General features: G+C 41.6%; 1 long non-coding RNA gene across 1 annotated transcript in view; it reads right to left on the bottom strand.

The window, feature by feature from the left end:
- Positions 1-2,297: 2,297 nt before the first annotated feature.
- Positions 2,298-22,912, bottom strand: part of LOC310704814 — a 63,037-nt gene continuing 42,422 nt past the window's right edge. Inside the window, exon 3 of the long non-coding RNA XR_014525038.1 lies at positions 2,298-2,332. This is a non-coding gene — a long non-coding RNA (uncharacterized lncRNA). The remainder of the gene's footprint in view (positions 2,333-22,912) is intronic.

Genomic DNA, 22,912 nt, shown 5'->3' on the forward strand with positions numbered 1-22,912 from the left:
TTTTTAATGACAGTTAAGGAAATATATCTGAACAGAAAGTCATAAAAAAGATTAAATATTAATACATGCCAGAAGCCTGAGGCCAAAGAAATGGTTGATTCGTTCAAAGGCATAAGTGAAAGCTGCATTCCTTTGGCTACAGGCTCAGCTGCAGCAGAAGTTATCCTACAAAAAGTCCTTCAAAATGGCCCCTATGATAGGATAGAGAACCTCAGAGCCAGGGGAGAAATGTTCTCCCCCAGGCCTCTCTATCTAGCCCTTGTGGTTTGCCCAAAGCCATGTCGCCTCACACCAAACCACAACAGTGGGACTTGGAAACCACTGCCACATGACCCCAGTAAGCGAGGCTTCAGCACAGAGGATGGGGGCAATGGGGGCAGCATCTTCCCATTTCACCTCTGGCGTAGTCAATCATAAAAATCACCAGCAGCAGATCCTATGCATTTCCAGAGAGGGAAGATACAAAAAACCCACACGAACTACCCCACATAGAAAGGGCAGGAGTGGCAATTGTCCTTCCCCTTCTGACTGTCCAACCTAAGCACATCAGAACCATGCATTCAATGGTTGTTTTCTGTGAGTCTGTGTAGTTCATTCCCTTTCTAGCTTGTAGCAGTGGGTGGAAGGGGGAAGAGATGATGGAGAGAGAGGCATGTGAAAATAGATAAATTCATCCATTCATTTTTTATGTTGAGCTTGGTTCTGACGAGCCTAGACATAGTGATCCATGTTTTGGCCATGTCGAGGTTTGGCTACTGCAACACAATCTTCATTGGGTTGCCTTTGAAGATGGCTCTTCAGCTGGTTCAGAATGTGGCCACCAGAGTCCTGATGTGGGTGAGGCAGCTGGAATTTGCAAGCACTGTTTTACCCTTTAGATCCTTAAATAGATTTTGGGCCCAAGCTACTTGAAGGACAACTTGCACCTGGCATCAGCCTGTCCACATAGAGTGGTACCTCAGGTTACAGATGCTTCAGGTTACAGACTCTGCTAACCCAGAAATAGTACCTCGGGTTAAGAACTTTGCTTCAGGATGAGAACAGAAATTGCGTGGCGGTGGCACGTTGGCAGTGGGAGGCCCCATTTGCTAAAGTGGCACCTCAGGTTAAGAACAGTTTCAGGTTAAGAACGGACCTCCAGAACAAATTAAGTTCTTAACCCGAGGTACCACTGTATTGAGATAAACAAATGAAGTTCTCTTTATGTGTCTGTTGTCAAGGTCACTAAGGCTGGTGGCTGCAAGGGAGTCTTTTCCATTTTGGCCCCAATATCCCCCCCCCCCCCCGGTCAGTGGATTTGCAGTGATTTCCCATCCTTCAACTGTTTCAAAAGACCCTAAAGATAGATTTCTTCTGCCTTATTCATTATTGGTGTTTTATGGCCGAGACTGGGGTTCACTATTGCTGTGGAAAGTGTTTTAATTGGCTGGATGATACTTTTACTTACAGTTCTCTTAGGTTGTTGTATTGTTGATATTTAAAAATATTTATTATTCTAAGCTGTCTTTGAGAGGAATTGCCCAGAATGACTGCCTAGAAATATATTACATAAATCAAAATTTTTAAAAAAGTGTGCCGTGCCTGCTTTACTTCATGCAACAATTTGAGTAGGGGGCTCACATTGTTGAGTGACCCTACTTGAAATTCTCATCCCATCTTTACTTTGCACCCTTGATTTAACTCTTGCCTCAGAACTCCCAAACTCTTACATCCCATGGTCTTTGGACTTCTTCCTAGTAGTCACTTGTACAAGACTTAATCCCAGGCAAATTAAGAATTATCTCTTCCCTTATAAAGCTAGACTGAAAAATGTTTGGTTCTCTGAACCAAACTGAGCAACTGAAAATACTATATCATGACAGCTGCTCACCCAATCCATGTCAGAGGCTTCACTGCCTTTAGCACAAAGCAGATACATGGTTTATTAGAGGCAATCATCTCTTTTAAAGTTTCTTTATGGTGAAAAATTCCTTCAGTACTGGGAAGACGTCCAACCTTGTGAATACCTTTTTAATGCCAGGAAGGAAAATCCTATCACAGATAATGAAGTGATGACAGAAAGCAACAATAACATACACACAGACACATAGGAGACAAAAAAAAAAAAATACTTCAATAGGCTCTCTTTTATTTTAAACTATGGATTAATTTGCCAGCAATTTATACCAAATTGTTCAGGGCTTGTCATACTGCCAGGAAAATCTCTATTAGCTGCTAGCAACTTACCTCAGAAAGCTCCATATTTCCTCAGAACATGATCACTTCCTCTCAAGCTTCCCAATACTTCCATTTCATCATCCAGGAGAGGTGAGCCCATTGTTGCTTCTTCCATCTTCTGAGAAATGAAATTGTCAGCAAGGCAATTGAGGCATTTGTTGGACCTTACATTCTTAAAACAAACCATCATTCCTTTTTTTTTTATACTGTGTTATTCTGTAGAGACCAATTTAACATTTGTAAGCTTCTTTACACTTTTTTTTTGCGTTTTAGCTAATATTATGTGGTCTTCAGGTTATGGGTGCTTAATGTCACCTGTGACGTAACATGATGTCATGATGTCGTGACATTTTGTTGGTGGCACAGCGGTGCTTCTGAGGCCTTGTGGGGTCCTGGAGGTCACATCTGAGGACTTGTGAGACTTCTGATGTGACTTCTCGTTTCTACTGGAAGTTTCATTCAGAGGCTTGGCAGGGCCTCCAACATCACTTCTGAGACCTCACAGGGTCTTGGAGGTCACGTCTGAGGCCTTGCAAGACCGCCAATGTGACTTCTACTGGCAGTCGCCTTCCGAGTCTTTGCAAGGCCTTGGACGCCGTCTGGGAGGTCACATCAGGGCTCCAACACGACTTCTGGTAGAAACCAAAAGTCTTGGCGGAGCCCTGTGTTGTGGGTGCCTGGCACCTGGGGCCCCCTACATCTGGTGCCTATGGTGATCTTCAAATAACACTCCACTGTTTGTGTTTTAACTGACTTAACCTTCCCTACAAAAATAACCATCAAGTATGCCACAGGTCATTAAATGCTTTCTTTTTATTGTGTTCTAAAAAATGTGACCTATCTAACTCTATTGAGTTTTCCAATCTCAATAATTAATTTGTAACTTGGATAATTGTTTTGTCTAGAAGTATGAATAATAACAACAACAGCAGCAACAACAATAAATCCATCTGTGGCAATAGTGCTAATGCTTCATGGGTCTGTGTCAAATTGTGTATTGGAAACTTTGGAAAAAAGGCTTTCTGTCAAATGACCTGAAAGCAACGTAATATGGTCAGTGCAACATGTGGAACTTCATTGATAGGTGCCTCCAAATAAATGCTTCTAAAGCAAGTCCCTGTGGGAAGTTGTAATGCCCATGCGAACTTATAGTTAGCTATGGCAAAGCCCTAATGATCTGTTTCTTTTCAACCAAATATCCATCATCACTGGCAGAGAAGACAAGTGCCACAGAAATCCCCCACTTTTAAAAAGTGTATTTCATACTAATGGACGTCTGATTGCATCATATGGCCATTGCACTTTCTTTTGAATTTCCCAGTCTCAAACTTGGCAGTAACAAAATTGCCAACTGATACCAGTACTTCAGTGGCTCTTTCTGCTCCTGCACTTTCTTTCAGGATAATCAGGTTTGCCACAATTGACCCCTCACAGCCGGAGGTTCCCTACGCCTGGCTTAAAGACTATTCCGTACTCCAAGCACTAGAAGCATGTGACATTTCTTCCAGATAGTGCATCTGCTGTTATTGTGATTGCCACATAAAATGAAGCTGCACAAGGGTTGCAAGGTGCTGAACATTGTCTGTGTCACGGTTACTTGTTTTTAAATGAAAGAACTATGAAATGTCTGAGTCTTTAAAGCAGAGGCTGGATTAGCCTTATCAGGGATGCTGTAGAAGTTTACTGGATTGGCAGCATGGTAGACGACATGACCTTTGAAGTATCCTCTAATTCTATGATTCTATGCTCTTGTTTATTACTGTTATATATTTATCTTATTTTTTGGCTGTTTGTCTGCTTTAAAAATACTCAAAGCACTAGACAGTCTCTCCCCCACCCCCGCTCTCTCTCTCACACAAAATATCAAAAATGTTAACATTCATTACCCAACACAACCTTCTGATAAAGAATCTAAAACAGTAAAAATAGTTTTAAATTGAATATTTTCCAAAAGGGCTGATCTCACCCTTTGAAAACACAACCTTTTCTGGAAGTGTGTCCAGATAATTACTCAAAAATTGAAAACCTAAAGTTATTTAAGGAAATCTAGCTGCATCTTTGTTGCTTTACTTTTTGCAGGTCCTCCAGCCTTGAATTGTTCCTAACTGGTTGAAGACTGTTTACAACAATTCCATTCAGCCACAACCCTGGCAACAATACAGTGGTGCCCCGCAAGACGAATGCCTCGCAAGACGAAAAACTCGCTAGACGAAAGGGTTTTGCAGTTTTTGAGCTGCTTCGCAAGACGAATTTCCCTATGGGCTTGCTTCGCAAGACGAAAACATCTTGCAAGTTTGTTTCCTTTTTCTTAACACCATTAATACAGTTGCGACTTGACTTCGAGGAGCAACTCATAGAACGCGGTGTGGTAGCCTTTTTTGAGGTTTTTGGTGATTTTTGAAGCTTTTCCAAAACTTTTCAGACACCGTGCTTCGCAAGACGAAAAATTCGCTTGACAAAAAAACTCACGGAACGAATTAATTTCGTCTTGCGAGGCACCACTGTATAGGATGTACTTCCTTTTGTGTCCTATATTGAACTTTCTGACTCCTTTTGTTATCTGCCTTTCCATTTTAATTATCTCTCTCTAGGTGCCTTGTCAAATTAGTGTAAACAAATTACATGCTGTAAATTAAAAAATAATGTAATTACTATATAGCTTCTTATTAGCTGTTAACACATATGCCTTTGGACAGGCTTAACCCACATGCATTATAATGCTTAAAGTGACCTGCCAAGAGCTTTAGAGAAGTTATTTCTTGAAAAAAGATTGAAGCAACACAATTAATTAAAAGATTGCACACACTTGAGATGGTTGTTGGATCCAGAGTTTCTATTGTGTTTGAAAAGTCATATACATAAAGAGAGCCACTGAGGCTTGGAGACTCATATTCAAATCTCCACAAGCATAGAGTTCATGGGATGACCTTGGCCCAGTCATATTTATCAGGCTTAACTACCTCTCAGGGTGGTTCTGATGATAAAATGGGTCAGGGCAACTGAGAACATTGCCTTGAGCTCTTTGGAGCACGAGTTGGACAAACACGTAATAAATAAAAGTAAAGGCCAGATTCCCCGAACTGAGATCACACTTAGGTGTAATACCGCTGAGTGAAAATTGTAGCATTTTCTCCACAATAACTTTTGGTGGTTCTTTGAAAACCATGTGGCCACATCCATGAAAAGCACTATTCTACCACCCTAACAGTCATGGATTCCTATACCAGAATCCTGTGAACGGTACCTTTGAAGGTGACTCAGAAACTACGACTAATTCACAATATGGCTGCCAGACTGTTGACTGGGAGCAGCCACCGGGACCATATAACACAGTCCATTGGCTCCCAGTATGTTTCTGAGCACAATTCAAAGTGTTGGTGCTCACCTTTAAAGCCCTAAACAGCCTTGGCCCTGTATACCTGAAGGAGCGTCTCCACCCACATTGTTCAGCCCAGACACTAAGCTCCAGCTCTGATGGCCTTCTGGCAGTTCCCTCACTGCAAAAAGTGAGGTTACAGGGAACCAGGCAGAGGGTCTTCTCAGTGGTGGTGCCCACCTTGTGGAACGCCTTTCCATCAGATGTTGAGGAAACAAACAACTATCTGACTTTAAGAAGACATCTGAAGGTAGCCCTGTATAGAGAAGTTTTTAATGTTTGGTGTCTTACTGCATTTTAATTTGTTGGAAGCTGTGCAGAGTGGCTCGGCAACTCAATCAGGTGGGTGGCATATAAATAAATTGTTGTTTGTTTGTTAAGGGTGCAGGGTGGTGATAGACCGATTCCCTTTGTGGAGCTACAGTTCCCAGAATGGTTTAACAATCAACATATCATCCCAGGATCTCTGGGAATTGTAACTCTGTGAAAGGAACAGGGGTCTCCTAACAATCCTAAGCACTTTTGTAACTGGGCTTTTGGGGGTAAGCCATGTATAGTATAATTGAGCTTTAAATGTATGGCATGGCTATAGCCTGATTTTAACACAAAATCAGTTCTATGATGCTAAGGGGTTCTCACTGGTGCATAGTAAACATGTTCTTTACACCAGCGCCTTTTTATGGTTTTGTGTGAGGGGTTCTGTTCAACAAGGAAGGTTATAACAAGAATAGAGGGCTAATAAGCAATTTCATTAGCATGCTGCTATGAGATTTCCTGCGCTCATCAAAAATATATGCTGTCTGTAGTTTTATGATGTTAAACTCACTAAGGTCAGAACATCTCAAAATAAATTGGGCAATATTACAAGGTAAAAAAAAAAATCACACTTTGAAAGAAACTTACAGATAAGAAGATTCTAGTGTCACATTGAAACTTTCTAACTGGATGAAGAAAGGTGAATGGACAAAGCCATTTTATGCAAAAGTATGGAATAAAAAAACCCTACAAAACCTAATTGTTTATTTGTGTGGTTTTTTGCAATATCTTTGCATGCACTTTAAGTTCTACATAAAGGAACATTTTTAGCTTTGCCAAGCTTCCACATTACTTTGTTCAGAAGGAAGGGTCATGGAAAGACCAATTTGCATTGTATTTTTCTTAGATGAACAACTAAGATATTTAGAAATACATATGTCAAATGTAAATTGTGAATGTGACAAAAATGTGTATTATACAATTATACTTGTCAGGGAGTGATGACTGCCTCTCTCTGTTGAGTGCTTCTGTACGTGAAACCTGAAGAGTGAAAAGACCTTAACACTGCAGTGCTATACATATGTATGTGGGAGTAAGACCCATACTCCTTTTATCGTTTCCCAATGCTGTTTCCTGCTTTTAGCGCTGTGTTTTCAGGGAGTTACTGAATTAGTGTTCTGTGACCAGCAGATGACCTAAATTAGTTCTGTTGTGTGAATAGTTAAGTATGAGCCATGCATGCCCTTGATTTGTTTTAATTTTTTCTTTGTGCTAATTCATTGGGACTCATATAAATATGTGCAAGAAGCATTTATGGGATGTTGCAAGCTCTGCCCCTGGCTTTCACGCTCACTCATCCTTAACCCTGCTAGAATTAAGAGATATACATAATAAATGATTCATTATGAGCAATTATCTCTGGAGATTTTTTTTAATCTTATCAAACCATAGACTATGTCAATCATATGCTAATTCTCACATGGAATTACATCTAATAAGCATCCACTTTTAAGTTTGGTAACTCATTTCAATCACATAGTTTTGCGGAGAAAAGGATCTCTGATTCCAGGAAGAAATACAATGATACTTTATTTTAATCCATCCACAACCACATTAGCTATCAACAGAACAACCCCTGGAGTCTCCAGGATTTCTCATAAACTTTCATCAAGAGCAAATCAATCATTTCTGGGGGAAAATAAGCATCTAGATCCCAGTGGTTGAGTACAAACTTCAAAGAGATGACATGTATTAAATGAGATGTTTGATCATGTGATTCTGTGAACATGTGTTAATACTCATTTCTCATTGAAACAATGCCTTGCAACAAAGGACCCAGAGCAAATATTATTGGAAGAATAGAACACAACATTAATAATATACTCTGTGGTAAACATTAAAAAGCATTGGGGGAAAATACCAAATTGACAAAAATGACACTCTCAAGAAATATTAAAAGGCTAATATTCTGTATCAAGCAAGCAACTTCCATTAAGGTTAATTGGAAATGTGAGGCAAATTGCGTTCATGAAAAGAATACTTTCAGTATAATTAATCTGCTAGGCTATAGTACCGCTGGAAAGGACGGAGGAATTATAATGGATGACGAGTTTAACATGAGTCAATAATGTGATGCTGTTGCAAAAATGGAAAATGCTATTACAGGATCAATTGATGAACATCTATGATAAGCAATAGCACTGATTTACTGAAGGGAGGTGGATTTTTAAATTAGATTCTAGGGAGAGCTTCCTAGCCATGAGACCATTGGGCCAGTGGAAGAGCATATGGAAAGGTGGGTGGAATTTTATGATCATTTTACCAGGTTTATCTTATCTAATGTTTTGACTTTGCTTTAAAATAATGTGGATTAGTGACTCATGCATTATCCTAGTCCTGTAGATGATCCAAAAGACGTCAAAGCTTCAGATTAATCAGAAAGAGCTTTGCTGGATCAGACCAAAGGTCCGTCTAATGCAGCGTCTTTGTTCTCACAGTGGCCAACCAGCTGCCTCTGGGAAACCTGCAAACATGACTTGAGCACAATAGCACTCTACCTACATGTGAGTGCTATTCCCCAAAAGCTGATGTTCAGAGGAATGCTTTTGCTAATGTACTGAGACCCTAATTCTTCATGAATTTATCCAAACCCCTCACAAACCCATCCAAGATTGGTAGGGTACGGAGGGAGGAGAGGAAGGGGAAACGTCATTGCACAAATGAAATGCTACTTTCATGATTCTGGATAAAACCCAATAAATAAAATACAAACTTTGTTCTGAGTTGAATCAATAGCACACTTCCCACTGATTTTAAAATATGGGGTTTGGAGTGCCATCTTGTCAAGCTTGCAATATACGATGACTACAGTTATGTGTACTGTGGATTGTACTCTTAGTAACAAAATCCACACAGAACTGTAAGTGTAAGCTTTCTAGTGTTCACAACCTTTAAACAACAGCATAGCCATGTTTTCCTTTGCTTCCATCAGCACCTTGTGAAGAACAACCTGAGGTACAAAACTTGCCGGTGCAGAAAATAAGTAAACATAGAACAGAAAATAAGTAAGCTGTGAAACAGCGACAGTTGCAAGTTCCAGCCTCAAGGAAACATTCGGAGGATCAGATCACTTAAAGTGATTTTCAGTACAGCTGAGCAGCGATATTGGAATTTCAACTGGATTTATTCCAGTCAGTTTGTTCACCATTATTTTATTTTGTTTTTTATCATTTAATGAATTTATACTCCGCTTCCCACTGTATGGCTCAAAGCAACTTCCAGTGAAAATAAAACTTTGTGTGAGGGGGACAGACAAGGCCACAGAGTGACTTGGAAGCTCAGTGAGTACCTCTGATCCGAGATGCCTTCTTAACAGGTTGATCCAACTCAGAAATTTTGTGCAACCACAATCATTGCAAATATAGCTAGAGACCTGCAGTGAAACATCTCCACATTACTTCAGGCAATATGCAAAATACAAAGCACACAGTCATCACTGGTGATCTTTTTGAACCCTTCAATCCAACTCTCCCTTGTGTGCCTTATCTATTTTGTCCCATTGTTCCTGTCCTTCGTAAAAGTTGTTTCCTGCTAGGTAAGGTAAATTTGATTCCAGACTTTTTTTGCTTCCCCCTCCCTAATTATTGCAATAAAATTTTTTTATTCTTGTTCAGTTTTGCCTGTGAATGTGAGAAATACAGAGTTTTCTTTTGGGGAAAAAAACTAATATTGTGAAGGGAAGATAGAATTAGAGGTCAAAAATGAATTATTATTCACCTCCAATGAGCCATTAACGCTTTGGGGAGTTGAATACACTCTATGACTGACTCTTCAAAGGTGAATAATTGACTAATGGATACAAAGGGGGTTATTAATCTCCACTCCCCAGCTTGGGGCAAAGATTGTGGAGTGTCACAACCAATCATGATGGCTGTTTTGATGGACAGGTCCTTTGTGCACGCCTTTTCTTGAAAACCATAGGAATTGATTGGCTTGTGGTGTAAAATGAAGTCCTGGCAGGTCACTTTTTGAATTTTGCCAGAAAATTATAACTTGCATGACAAGAGCAGAGCAGCCCATTCCTAGGATGCTGTTTTTGCCAAATATGAAAAGCAGCTTTTTCATAAAAGCTGTTTTTTAAAAGATAAAAATAGAGGGGGAAATAAAATTTGATCTCTTTCTGTTGGAAAATGAAAACTGGAAAACGTTGCATGTTTTAACAACAGTAAGGATCCCCCCCACTCCTGTCAAATCTTATTTCCCCTTTTTTAAAAGGGAGCCATGATTGCCTCTCTCTTTTTTCTAATGCCACAACAGTATGTACAGAAAAAGTGAAAAACTTTAGCCTAAGGGTCTTCACAAAGTTATGAATACATTAAATGGAAGTATTTATGTGAACATTGAGGGCAACAGCACAGCAAACACTGTGGCTGTCCAATCCTTATTCCTTTCAGTGTGACTGTACAAAGCCTAGACAACTTCACATCACTGTGAACTGAGCCTCCTGCTACAGCACTGACATACTTAAAAGATGAGAGCTTCCATTTCAATCTTCTTTTAAATATGTGCCCTTAAATTACTTGCTCGCTTTTATCTATTTCAACAACTACTATGCACGTGTTTACAAAAGAGATACAAAGGGGGTAGTTCAAATTCATCAGAAAAGCTTACTTAAAATGCCCGCTGAAGTAATAATAGTAAAAGTTTACACCTAACATCAGAAGACTAACAATAAAGAGGCCTGCCTGCCTGTCCTCAACTGAAAGGGAGTTCCACAGGCTCACAATACTGAATGCAAGGCTCATAGCCAGAGCTGGCCCACCCATGCGGTGGGATGAGGCAGTCGCCTCAAGCAGCACCCCCAAGGGACAACACTCCCATTCCACCACCCAGCTTTGCTGCCAGTCTCCTCGGCCTCTAGGGGCAGAGAGGACCAGTGGCAAAGGTCTGTGGAACGCCTCCCCTTTGCCAGATCAGTGAGAGGGGAGGCTTTCTGCCATCTAGCTTTGCTGCTGGGCAGGAGGAGGAGCTCTCTCTCCCCCCACCTGACAGTGGGGCAGGGCTCTGGTGTATCTTCTCAAAGGCAGTGCAATGCCCCATTGCTGTGTGGGATTGCCAATTGGGGGAGAGACTCTGCAACACAGAATTGGAGATCTGGAAGGAACTACAGGGGTCATATAGACCAACCGCCATGTGTAGAAAGGTCCTCTTTTGCCAGGCTGCAATGCAGCCCACTATATAAAGGTAAAAGTAAAACCGGTTACTCTGCCCACTTCTGCCACCACTGGCATACGGGCTCCAGACAGTTGCACCCATGACAGAATGCAGCCCTCAGGCTGAAAAAGGTTCCTCACCACCACACAACTTTCTTAACCATTACTAGACTTCTCAGGGCCAAACCAGAGGTGATGCTTAAAAAGTTGCTTGAAGTTTTGTTATTTTTCTTGCTTTATTTATTTTTTTAGTGCCAATAGCTGTAATGTGGCAGATTTTTGTCAGGATTATGGCATGTGGGAGAAGAAGGGGTTGCTTATTTATTATGTATACTGTTTAATATGCAGAATTCCTATGGGGATTTTTTTTGTACATAAAAGATACTAAAACCAATATAACTATCTATCTATCTATCTCTTTCACAGAAGACACAAAAATGTACAGAAATATATCAATGAAACAGCAGTAGAACAAGCAGTACAATAAACCCTTATGAGCCAGGAAACGCCAACAGAAAAAGATAAAGTCTTCAGGAGACGTTTAAAGATGACTACTGTTTCCACCTCATGAGCTACACCCAGGAGGATTGCTGAAGTGGTGGCTCAGGCACCTGCAGGCTCTGCAATGCTCAAAAAATCAACGTGGGCCTGCATGTTGTAGTCCTGTGCTGCCAGCCATGGCAGAGCTCAGGGGAGGGGGAAGCCAGCCAACCAGCAGAGTCTCAGGGGGGTACTTGCCTGGAGGCAGAGTCCATATACAAGGTACAGTCCAGTTCTAAAGTCAGGAGTATCTCAGTTCATGTAGTCAGACTATAGGGGGGTCAAGAAAGCCAAGGATCCAAGGTCATGAGAAGCAAGAAGCAGCAAGGTCTGGTCAGGAGCGACAAATATTGTTTCCAGCAACTGACTGAGGCCAGAACCCCTGCTTAAGAAAGCTGGAGCCAGCTAGTTCTCATCAGGAACAAGAAGGCTGATGAGCAGCAGATGGAGTCACTTCGCCTTCTGCTCCTTCAGGCTGCTGCTCAGCAGGTGAAGCAGACTGCTGGCCCATGACACTGCAGGGCACCAGAGAGGAATGGGGCTCGGGCACTGAGATTCTGGCGCGTCGTGTCCCTTCCTGCTTCTCCCCACCTTCCGTGCGTCGTGTCCGCACTCCAGGCGCCTGCACTGCCCCGGGCACCCAAGCAGCTAGCTACGCCACTGTTCAGGCAAGAGTCTTTCCCATTCCTATGTGCAGATGATGGGGACTAAGCTTTTGCATGCAAACAGTTTGCTCTACTATTGAGCCGTGGGCCTCAGGTATCTTGAAGTTAGGGGATCATATCATTGTCCAGTAAAATATCTGACATACTTTCTCAGCATATCTGGCAAGTGTGCACCTTCCCCCTCCTTCCCACACTTGCATTAGTCGTGATCCTGGCCTTTGCGGTGAGATTCACTTACAGCCCAAAGCGCAAGAGCATAACCTGCTCAGGCTGAGATATAAATGATGTTTCTCTTGTCTACTAGTGGAGAACAAGTAATTTACAAAAACCAAATGGCTATTAGATGCTTCCATTAAGATTATACAACCTTACTAATTGTGCTCAAATGCTGTCCATTATGAAAGTACAGGTTCATATTGATCTGCACAGGGCATGGAAATGTTGCTCAGGTGGAAATGGGGGCCCATGGCTGAAAAAAGTTTCTTAACCCTGATATACAGTTCTCCATATTTTCCAGGTTTGTTGATCGCTGACATTGAAGACAGGTGCCAGGATTTAGCTCCAGCAAGCACAAATGAAGCCATTGCCATTGCACCAAAATAGCAAGCTGATCACCCATGTCATGGTTCTGATTAGAACATTATTTTCAATTAGACCATCCTCCGCTGCCCCAGTGTGGGATCTTATGGGAGAAAGAGGTGAGGATCAATTCATCCAAATGGAGGGCTTATCCACACTTTAAGGCACGATCTGCTCTTTAAAGCTCTGTGTCCGAGCTCCCTTTTTCTTGCTTCATAGCTTTCCCTGCAAAAACCCACTCTTTAAAGCTCAGTCGGAGCAAATTTCAGCTGGAACTCGCTGGAACTCAGTTCCGGCAGCTCTCTGGTGGATGTAGTTTCCATTATAAGAAAATAAGGGAGGTGTTCATAGTGAGTTCTGGCACCTCTTTTTCTAGAAAAACAGCACTACAAATAGCAATCCTTTTAAAACCCAAATTGATGTTTGCTCCGGTTGAGAGCTAAAGAGTGGGTTTTTGCAGAGAAAATTCTGGAGCAAAAAAACCTCTGTAACGCTTGAACATGGAGCTTTTAAGCACGAATCTGTGCCTGGAAAGAGCAACAGAAAGGTAAATAAGCCTGGCTGTACTTTCATTTTCTTTTATGACATTAAACCAGAGGCTGGTTGTTACGGTATATATCACAGCCCCATCCCTTTTTGAAGTCCATTCAAAGCTTTTCCATGTTGCTGTTGGATGACACATCTTTTATCTCTCTACCCTGGTACCATAATTAGTGCAACACCTTCGACAAAGTCACTTGTTTTTCCAACCTCTTTAGTTTATACTGTAAAGTGCAGATGAAACATGTTTTTCTACCACTGGGAGCCATTTAGTTTTAAGATGCATGTGAATTAGCACTTACGTATTTCTCCTTGTTGGGTTCCCCCCGCCCCCAATCTCTTGTTTTGAAAAGCAATTGCATTAACTGATGGCACCAACACCTACTGCACCATGTGGAAGAGTATTGTTAATGTATTTTCACAGGCATATTCCACTTGACTGTCAGGAAGGTGGGTACTTAGAAACACACTTCATTTAGTGCAATGTATTAAAGCAACATTATCTCTGCACCAATAAAGCAAACAGCATAATGCATCACAGGAAATATGGTGAGGCACCAGATGCTTGAGAGGCCAGGGACAAAAGAAGCCTCTAGTAGGCACAAATAGAAATAGCAGAGGCAAGTGACATAAGAAAAGGGAGGTCAGTACGCAGGAAGGGATCCATGGAGATAAATCACTCAACCCAGGCTTCTCTGGGTATTTGGACAGCATTCAAAATGAACAGTGATTGTGTAGTCCTCAATCATAACCCTTTGTGCATCTGCTTCTCAAGGCAAGTTAAGAACTTCAGAGCCTCATTTGCAGTGAAACAGATGATCAAAGAAGTTGATGCTCACAACACATATGTGTCCTTAACTAAGGATCCTGAAAAGTTTAAGGTCTCCAGTCACTTTCGGAGGAAGAGGAGTGCGGGGGGAGCGCACCGCCCCGGCAGCCCGTTCCTGGTGAGGTGCCATCACGACTGCCCCCGCAGGCGGTGCGCCACGCCCCCAGGATGCGCACAAGTCCTGCCCCCACCTGCTCTCCACCCCCGGTGCTGGAGCATGAAGCTCCGCCACTGTCTCCAGTAGCTAGAATCAAAAACACGATCAGACTGAAGAAGTCGCAAGATCCAACAGGTCAAAATAAAAAAGTTTGACAGTGATTCTATCAAACATAGTCAGTCCAGCATAAAAATGCCACATTCAAATGGTTTCATTCCAGTTCACAATGCAACCTGGTCCAGAGTGGGTTCAGAACCCAACACAGTTGTGAAAGGTTGTGCTCCCTGAAAATGTCCTCATTAAGCCTGGCATAGCCAGCTGATGGAGTCTGGGAGTTCTGGAGGTTTAGACCTCCAGAAAAAAGTGGCCTCCTAGACTAGTCCAGTGGCAAAGTATCTGCTTTGCATGCAACAGGTGAAAGGTTCAGTTCTCAGCATCCTCAGGTAGAGTTGGGAGGTACCCTGATCTGAAATCCTGGAGAACTACCACGAGCCAATGTAGAAAATATTGAGCTGGAGGGTCCAATACTGAGCTGACACAGTACAAGGCAGCTTTCTATATCCCTTTGTTCCTATAAGAAATAAAAAAGAGATCATTCATATATACCATATATATCCTTTCCTAGGAATCTAGAAAGCTCTTAGGCTATACCCTAATGCCTGATCACAAATGATGCAATGTCTTTCGTTTACCCTGATCCTGTTTGGGGTTATTGGGTTGTTCTTGTTTTTATTTTGATTATGTATTTTGTGATTTTATATTGTGATTTTATCCTGTGAACTGCCCTGAGACCTGAGGGTATAGGGCAGTATACTAATTTAATAAATCATCACCACCATCATCTGAGCCCATGCAGTCAATATTCCTATTTCTTTGCTCAGAGTAGATATCCAGGAATACTCTGTAGGTACATCCCAGAATCTTTATGTAATTGAAAATTAAGTGCAAGCCACTTAGGCTGCAATCCTAACACAGTTACTGAGGAGCAGGGGTAGGGGAGAAATTTGATTCAGTTTGCATTTAAATGTAAACCTATCTAAGCCACTCTTTCTGAAACAACGTGCAAACCAAAACACAGCCATCCTTTGAAATTCACGTCTCCTAATTTTGCAACACAGTTCTCCAGCCAAGTAGTGCGTACAAAAATTCATATATTGGAAAGTGTGCATAAACAAGTGAAAACAACTTACAAAAATGCATCATAATATAGGGATCTGCTTTGAAAAAATATTATTCAAAATGTATTAAAATGTGTATATTAGAATAAATTCACACTTAAAAGGTTGGTGAATTTTAATGAGTACTTTTAAAAAATTGCTGAAAGTGATGGGAATGTGGAGAGTTGAAATTACAATTGAAAAAACTGAGAGAAACAAAAATTGTTGAATTTGCCCACTTACTTGCATAGACTGCATTGTCTATAAGACGAATAACAAAACCTATCCAATACGCACATGTGTTTTGTTACCTGTTAAAACATGCCATTCCTGCCTTTGTCAATATATGGCCAATTTATTGGAAAAGTAAATAAAATTTATTGGAGATCTGCTCTCAAAGTCCCAGCGCTGTCTGTTTAAGGGGCACTATAATGATTTGTGACAAACCATGTTTATGAGAGAGAAGGAACACGAGCGCATAAATCAACATACCATATTGTTTTAGAAAATGAGTTGTGAAGTTATAGAGTAAGTCATGAACTTTGATAATGAATTTTAATAAGCTCTACTAACAGCCTCCTGAGGATGGATGGATGTGAGGTGACTATGTGATGGTCTTTTAATAGTAAAAGACAAGGGTGGCATTAAAAAGTTAGCAACGATGCCCAGTATATAGCGTAATCCCATAAGCTTCATGGGCATTCCCAAGAATCATGTTATAGGGACCCAGTTCTTATGTGAAGCTGCTATTGAAGATTTTATCCTGTTACTTTGACTGTGAATGCCCTACTGGGCTTTCTTTTGTCAACCAGCCTCCCTTCTTTCTTTGAGTTCAGAGATAGGGAATGTCAGCCCTGAGGGCGAAACCTGGGCTTTGGAACTCTCTCCAAGTTGCACCCTCACTCACCAGGAACTAAGGGATTATACAGTAAAGTCCCTAGATTTAAGAGTCAGATTTCAGTAGTTCAGGTTATCATGGCAGCGAGAAGGCCTCTGCCTCTCTTGACAGATGCAGGACATCTCTGCAGCTGTGGTGGCAAAAGCCAATATTTGCACTGGTATAGCTACAATGGACAGTGGATTTATAGGATTCTGTTTTTGTTTTTATTTACCCAAGTGTTTATATACTGCTCTCTCACATCAGGGTGGTGTATTGCAACATAAAAAACCTTTAAAAGCAATACAGAACGATGATTAATTGTAACTGGCTACTCCTGAAAATGTTAAACAACTGCTTAGGCCTGTCAGCGTATTGCTGGACTATTTGATTTGAATTTCTCTTTTATCCCTATCCTTAACCCAGCAATTTTGGGTTAAGAGCTAAATACACCAACTGATCATGCATCAACAGCAACACAAAGTGTTGACTGTATTGTCACTACTTCATAAAATGCTGTGAATATTTCAAGCTTTCATAATAAACAATAGATGGTACTGTGAGTTGAAATTTCTTTACCAGTAACAAAATGGCTGTTTTGTCGCTCTTCAGTGGGTTCTCTTAATTCCATGTTCATTTTACTAGCCATTCCTTAGCACTTCTTTAATTCCTTGTGCTTTATTCATGTTACAACTAACTTCAAGGCATAAGGGTGCACTTGCAAATCAGAAAAGCTTGTCAGAAAGCCAGACATGTAAGCTATGCACTTAGGACCAAACTACCTTTTACATATGTTAAAGAAACACACTATTACATTCATTGTGATCAAATTTTCAAAGCCAAATAGTGTGTGTGTGTGTGTGTGTGTGTGTGTGTGTGTGTGAGAGAGAGAGAGAGAGAGAGAGAGAGAGAGAGAGAGAGAGATCAGGTTCAGGGTCATGATGAGCAGAGATGAATTTAACTCTCTACTTTCTGCAGTGGTCTCGATGTAATTATTCCCCTAAAGCTGCTACATATTTGTATTGAGAGGGAAGCCCATATAGCGGTCAAAGTTTATTGAATTTTTGCTTTGGCAGGTTTTTGGCATCTTGGGCTGTTATTTCAATGCACTTTTAGTAGACTGATCTGTGGAGGTATAAATGCTGGGCCCCTCTAATTATGGAACACTATTGACACTTCATTTTCGCACGGGGAAGCATTTGTGTGAAATAGCTCCCATTAGAAACATTAAGAAGCGGGGGGGGGGGGGGGGATGCCTGCAAACTGCACCACCTCAAAAACAAATGTGCAAAATTGGCCTTATCATTGGAAGTAAGGCTAATTTCAGTCTATGAATTTGTTAGCCAGGGAAAATTAAGCATTTGATACCTTGAAGGTGGGGGTGAGGACCCATTACCTCTTTCCCTCAGCAGCCCCACACATGCCTAGAAAGCATCTCTTGAAGGTCAGGGCCATCCTAAACAATGTGGGGAGGGGCAGTTCGGGAACTTCATGACCAAATGTCCATGTACTCAGCCCATGCAAAAGCACTTAGGATTCTTTTGCCACAGTAGTAAAAAAAAAATGTTTCTTTTTCTACCTACCCCAAATGCAAATCACTAGAGGGATATGTCTGGTTTTCTCCATGTGGAGAAATCTTACTGAGCGTGTAGAGCAATGCCAAACTACCTGTGAATAATTTGACTAGTCAGCAAGCTATTGTATGATCAGCTCAGTTTGTCAAATTTGCTAAATGAGGGCCTTTTTCACATTCCTTCTGCTTCTCCCCATTGTAATAAATTTGGATTGCGTGTCAATTATCCAAATTTATTGGCTACCCGCCTCTCAGGTCTGAATATGTATGTGATTTTTAATTTAAGGCTTTCTCGAGGTACAACATTTATTATCAGTCCCCTCTTTTAAACAGCATCGAGTTAACCAGTATTTTGCACTCCCAAAACGTCTTCCCTTTTCAAGGTCATCAGTTTTGCGACACCGCTGGAAATGAAGTGAGACGTATGGTTCGGTTTAATCAAATTTCATGCTCTGCTGCCTCCTACTTATGGCCTTTCTGCTAATTGATCAAGTTTTCAATTAAAGTCTCCATCTTTGTTTTAATTCTTTGTTAAGGTTTTTATTCCATTACATGGTTTCATAGGATCTAAGTTGCTACAAGTACAAACTGTCTCCTCCTATTCTATCCACCGTCTAGTTACAATCACACACAAAGTCCTTGTTGGAATAACTGCATCTATTCAACTTATTTGTGAATGCTAAGAGAAATGGTTCATCTATCAAGAGGAGATTAGTTTGTGTCTTGTATTATCATGGGTAAGAATTTCTCCTTTCGGGGAAAAACAATTAAGCATATCATGGTTTTCAAAAATGACACCACACTGAATAAATAGGGAAATGAGAATTGGATGCTTCTCTGCTTCATTGAGGGCTGTTCTAGTAACCGAGTAAATGTCCAAATGTAATTTATTTGTAGGGCAGTGAAGATCCAAATGAGTTCCATGTCTGTTGTGATGAACTATAGTCACACACTGAGAAGCTGTGCCTCTGTGATATGAGTTTCCATCCTTGGAGCTGGAGACACTTCAAGTTATGCTATTTTTTACAAGTACAGAAATAACAATTCCCAGCCCAGGGCCATCTCTTAGGCAGCTCTTTTCGAGATGCCACGAAAGGGCACCAGATTGCAGGACTATACACAGGCCCCTTGTGTCTCCTTCTAATGGTCCTTTAAAAACGTTTCTCAACTGGTTCTGAGTTGTTCTGTGCTCTGTTCACTTTGATCTATGATTCAGGTTCTGAGCCAGCACTGCTTCGTCTAAAGTGAAGCTCTGCATCCCTATTTACTCTTACGGGGAATCTAGAAGACCTCAAACACCTCCTTTTGGCAGAAGCAGGTGAAATATGCCGGCACAAGGACAGAGGTAGCCCATCACATTTTGTCACCTGCGGAGAAATGGGAAGGTGCTGCACCTTGCTGCCCCTGATGAAGCATCGCTTACCAGGGTTGTGTGGCTGCAGCTTCTAGGTTCCAGTGAGCTCTCACTAGAGCCCTTTGAGATTTTGTAAGGCTTCCAAGTGATTTTGTGAGCCTCTCACAAGAGCTTTCAAGGCTCTCACAAGTTCTTGCTGGAACCTAGAAGCTGTCGCATCACTTTTCCTTACTTCTTTGGCAGGGGGTGCGGCATGCACACAGAAGCACCCCTTGGATTCTGCCAGTGGTGGCTGAAGCCACTCAGGCGCCTGAAGCGACATGCCCGGGGTGGGGTGAGGCACCCATAGGGGCAGGACGCACTGCAGGGCCTCCGGAGCCTGCCTGCTTCCTCCTACTCAGCCACCCTACAGCTGGGGGTGGGGAGAGAAGGCAGTAGGCGGACCGATTGGGCAACGTGGGACCTGTGCAGGCCCCGCGGTGAGTGCCACCTGGCATTTTGTCACCCCCTCAGTGGTGACACCTGGGGCAGTCTGCACCCACCGCACCCTCCTTCCTCCGCCCCTGGATTCTGCTGCCTAAGGCAGTCACCTCAGCCTGCCTCATGGATAGGACAGACCTGCCGAGGAGCCATTCCAGAGCGGATTAAGTCTACCAAATTGCAGCTCCAGGGGCTTTTGTGGGGTTAGTAAAAGGAAAACAGTTTCCTCCCTCACCCATATTTGTGGAAAAAATATCCAAAATCCATATCCATTCCGAATTTTGGGGGTGGGTGGGGAGCAGTGGAGGTTTATCGCTTGCTCTTTCTTACTCTAAAACAATTAAGAGGAGGTTGAGTGTTGTGTATTGCTTCTACTTTTTATTATTTACAGCTTCACATTGGCTAGCTTAGTGTACTTGCCTGTGTTGGAAGGGCAATTCCTCCAATAGGAATTTAAAGATGAAGCTGTTAATTCTCTTTGTGGAGTGCTGAAGAACTCCAGGTGATGTTTACCTCCAAGAAGAGCAGTAGCAGATGGATTTTTTAAAAAAAAAAGTTAAATGAAGCTTTTATCTTTTTTTAACAAAAACTTCTCTGTTTTGCTTTAACACAAAAAACATTCAGAGATTTCTGAGATTCTGGAGACAGCATTTGTGGGGGTCTTATAAAAAGTCTAGCTCTAGAGTAAGGAAACGCAAAGACCTTGAAAAACATATAACTGAAAAGTAGAGACTATGGAAAAACATGGTAACAGAGCTACACGAGGCTTTGTGAACTGTAAATCACCTCCAGCAAATTAAGTTACTAGCCTAATCCAATTCGGGGCTCTGACATCTCAGTTCAACTAGAAGGAGGGTAGAATCACCTCATTATTCAATCCCAGCACAGAGTGGTTGAACATTTCTAGCAAGTATTGCAGTTAGTTATTTAATGCTTTATTATATATTTTTCACTCCCTATGAAAAATTGGTTTTGGCGCTGTGGGTTAAACCACAGAGCCTAGGACTTGCTGATCAGAAGGTCAGTGGTTTGAATCCCCGCAACAGGATGAGCTCCCATTGCTCGGTCCCAGCTCCTGCCAACCTAGCAGTTCAAAAGCACATCAAAGTGCAAGTAGATAATTAGGTACTGCTCTGGTGGGAAGGTAAACGGTGTTTCCGTGTGCTCCTCTGGTTCACCAGAAGCGGCTTAGGCATGCTGGCCACATGACCCAGAAGCTGTACGCCGGCTCCCTCTGCCAATAAAGCGAGATGAGTGCCGCAACCCCAGAGTCGGCCAGGACTGGACCTAATGGTCAGGGGTCCCTTTACCTTTACCTAACAGTACAACTTGGCCAGCCTTGGGTGTTACTTACATAGACTTGGGGACAGGGGGTAAAACCTCAGGCAGCAAAGTTTATTTGACTGGCCCTGCCTCAACCCAATAGTCACCATCAACTGGACTTAACCCCATGATTCTCAGACACCTTGCCCTGCCAATATATAATATAGACCTAAGCTGGCTTGACACATGAGTAAGACAAGATTCCCTGTGCACCAAGTCAGCCAGCATCTGTTGAGACACTTTAAGTAAGGAGAGAGAGAAAATGCAGCTACACAAAGAAAAAAAATTCATGATTTTTCTAAGGCTAACAGTATCATAATCCTAACTTAGTTGAAACAGACTTATAGCCTCCATTGATGAAGGAGAATATTGGGACCTTCATTTGAAGGCAAAGAGGGACAGGGACAGAAAATCCCATCTCAGATTATATGAATATGAGCTCTAGTAGAGGTGGTGGTAGTTGGGCAAAGGGGTCAGACGTCAATCAGAGAGGTTTCTTCAGTCTGCAGGTTGAAAGAAAAGAATACTTAAGGTCTGGCCAGGCCAGGGTTTTTAAATTTTCCTTTTCATTTCTTTTTCATTTTGAATTGTTTTATTCTTGTTGCAAGATGTCCTGAGAATCTTGTTATACAGTAGCCTGTAAATATTGTTAATATTAACAACAGCCAGAAAAATTCTGAAAAAGAATTGACAGGCAAAGAAGATATGAGAGATGAAGATATGAACCCCAAGTTAAACCTCAGGTTTGCACAAACAAAAGCAAAAGATATTCTATGAACTTTGCTGCAGTAAAAATATCCCCCTTTGCACAATGATTTTCGACATTCCTTTCAATGGGGATTGGATACACAGCTGGTGTTAGATGAGTACTAACATGATGGCAGCTGGTAAATTACAATTGTGGGTGTTTTTAATGTTCCTTAAATGTCCTAAAATGGTTCTGGAGTAGCTGCTGTATTGCCACAGAATTTCCTTTGTTGCATTCATATAGACCAAGGAAATGTTTTATGCAGAAGATATGTACCACAGGCAAAATACTCACAGCCCATATCTCCCTCAAGTAGCTGTCTGTCACATTTGTTCAAAGTTTGCTGCTGGCAACATGGTAGTTATTAAAATCAATATTTTCTGAAAAGCTAAAGGAAGTGTGTCAATGGGATCATGGTAAATACATTCTATACAACAAAGTCTTGTTTATTAAAGCATAGCAATTAACTTAAAAGGTGGACTTTATGCTTGGATTCTGAGGCACGGAGCTCAGTGGCAAGTAGATTGTGGATTATTCCCTGAAAAAATTGCAATGAATGTCAAGTAGTCTTAAAGGTTTACTGTTCAGAGCATTTACAATGGGAAAAATTCCCATTTTATGATAATCTTCAAATATACAATGAAAGCCTATAAAACATTTTCCTGCTTAAGATGCAGAAACAAGCACACTTTCTACTCCCAGTGATCTGAACATTAAACCAGGACTGATGCACTGATCAGAGAGTCACTGTAGCTCACAACAATTCCACCGTGGTTCTTGTTACGCATTTTAGTATGCCGGCGAGGTGCAAAGTTTTTCTAGTTCTAACGGCTTTGCCCTTCAGGCATTCCGATCCACAAAATGTATTAGCTGGATTTAGATTGGCTTTACACTCTGATCTAAAATACATTTACTTGGAAGCAAGTACTGTTGATGTCAGTGGAATTTGGGAATGGAACCCCCTCTCCCCCCCCCCAGTTAATCTGTTTAGACCACATCCTAAAAGTCCAAAGCTGTGGGCCTTCATTA

Source organism: Podarcis liolepis, assembly GCF_965112155.1.
Source record: "Podarcis liolepis genome assembly, chromosome: 4".
Taxonomy (NCBI): Eukaryota; Metazoa; Chordata; class Lepidosauria; order Squamata; family Lacertidae; genus Podarcis; species Podarcis liolepis.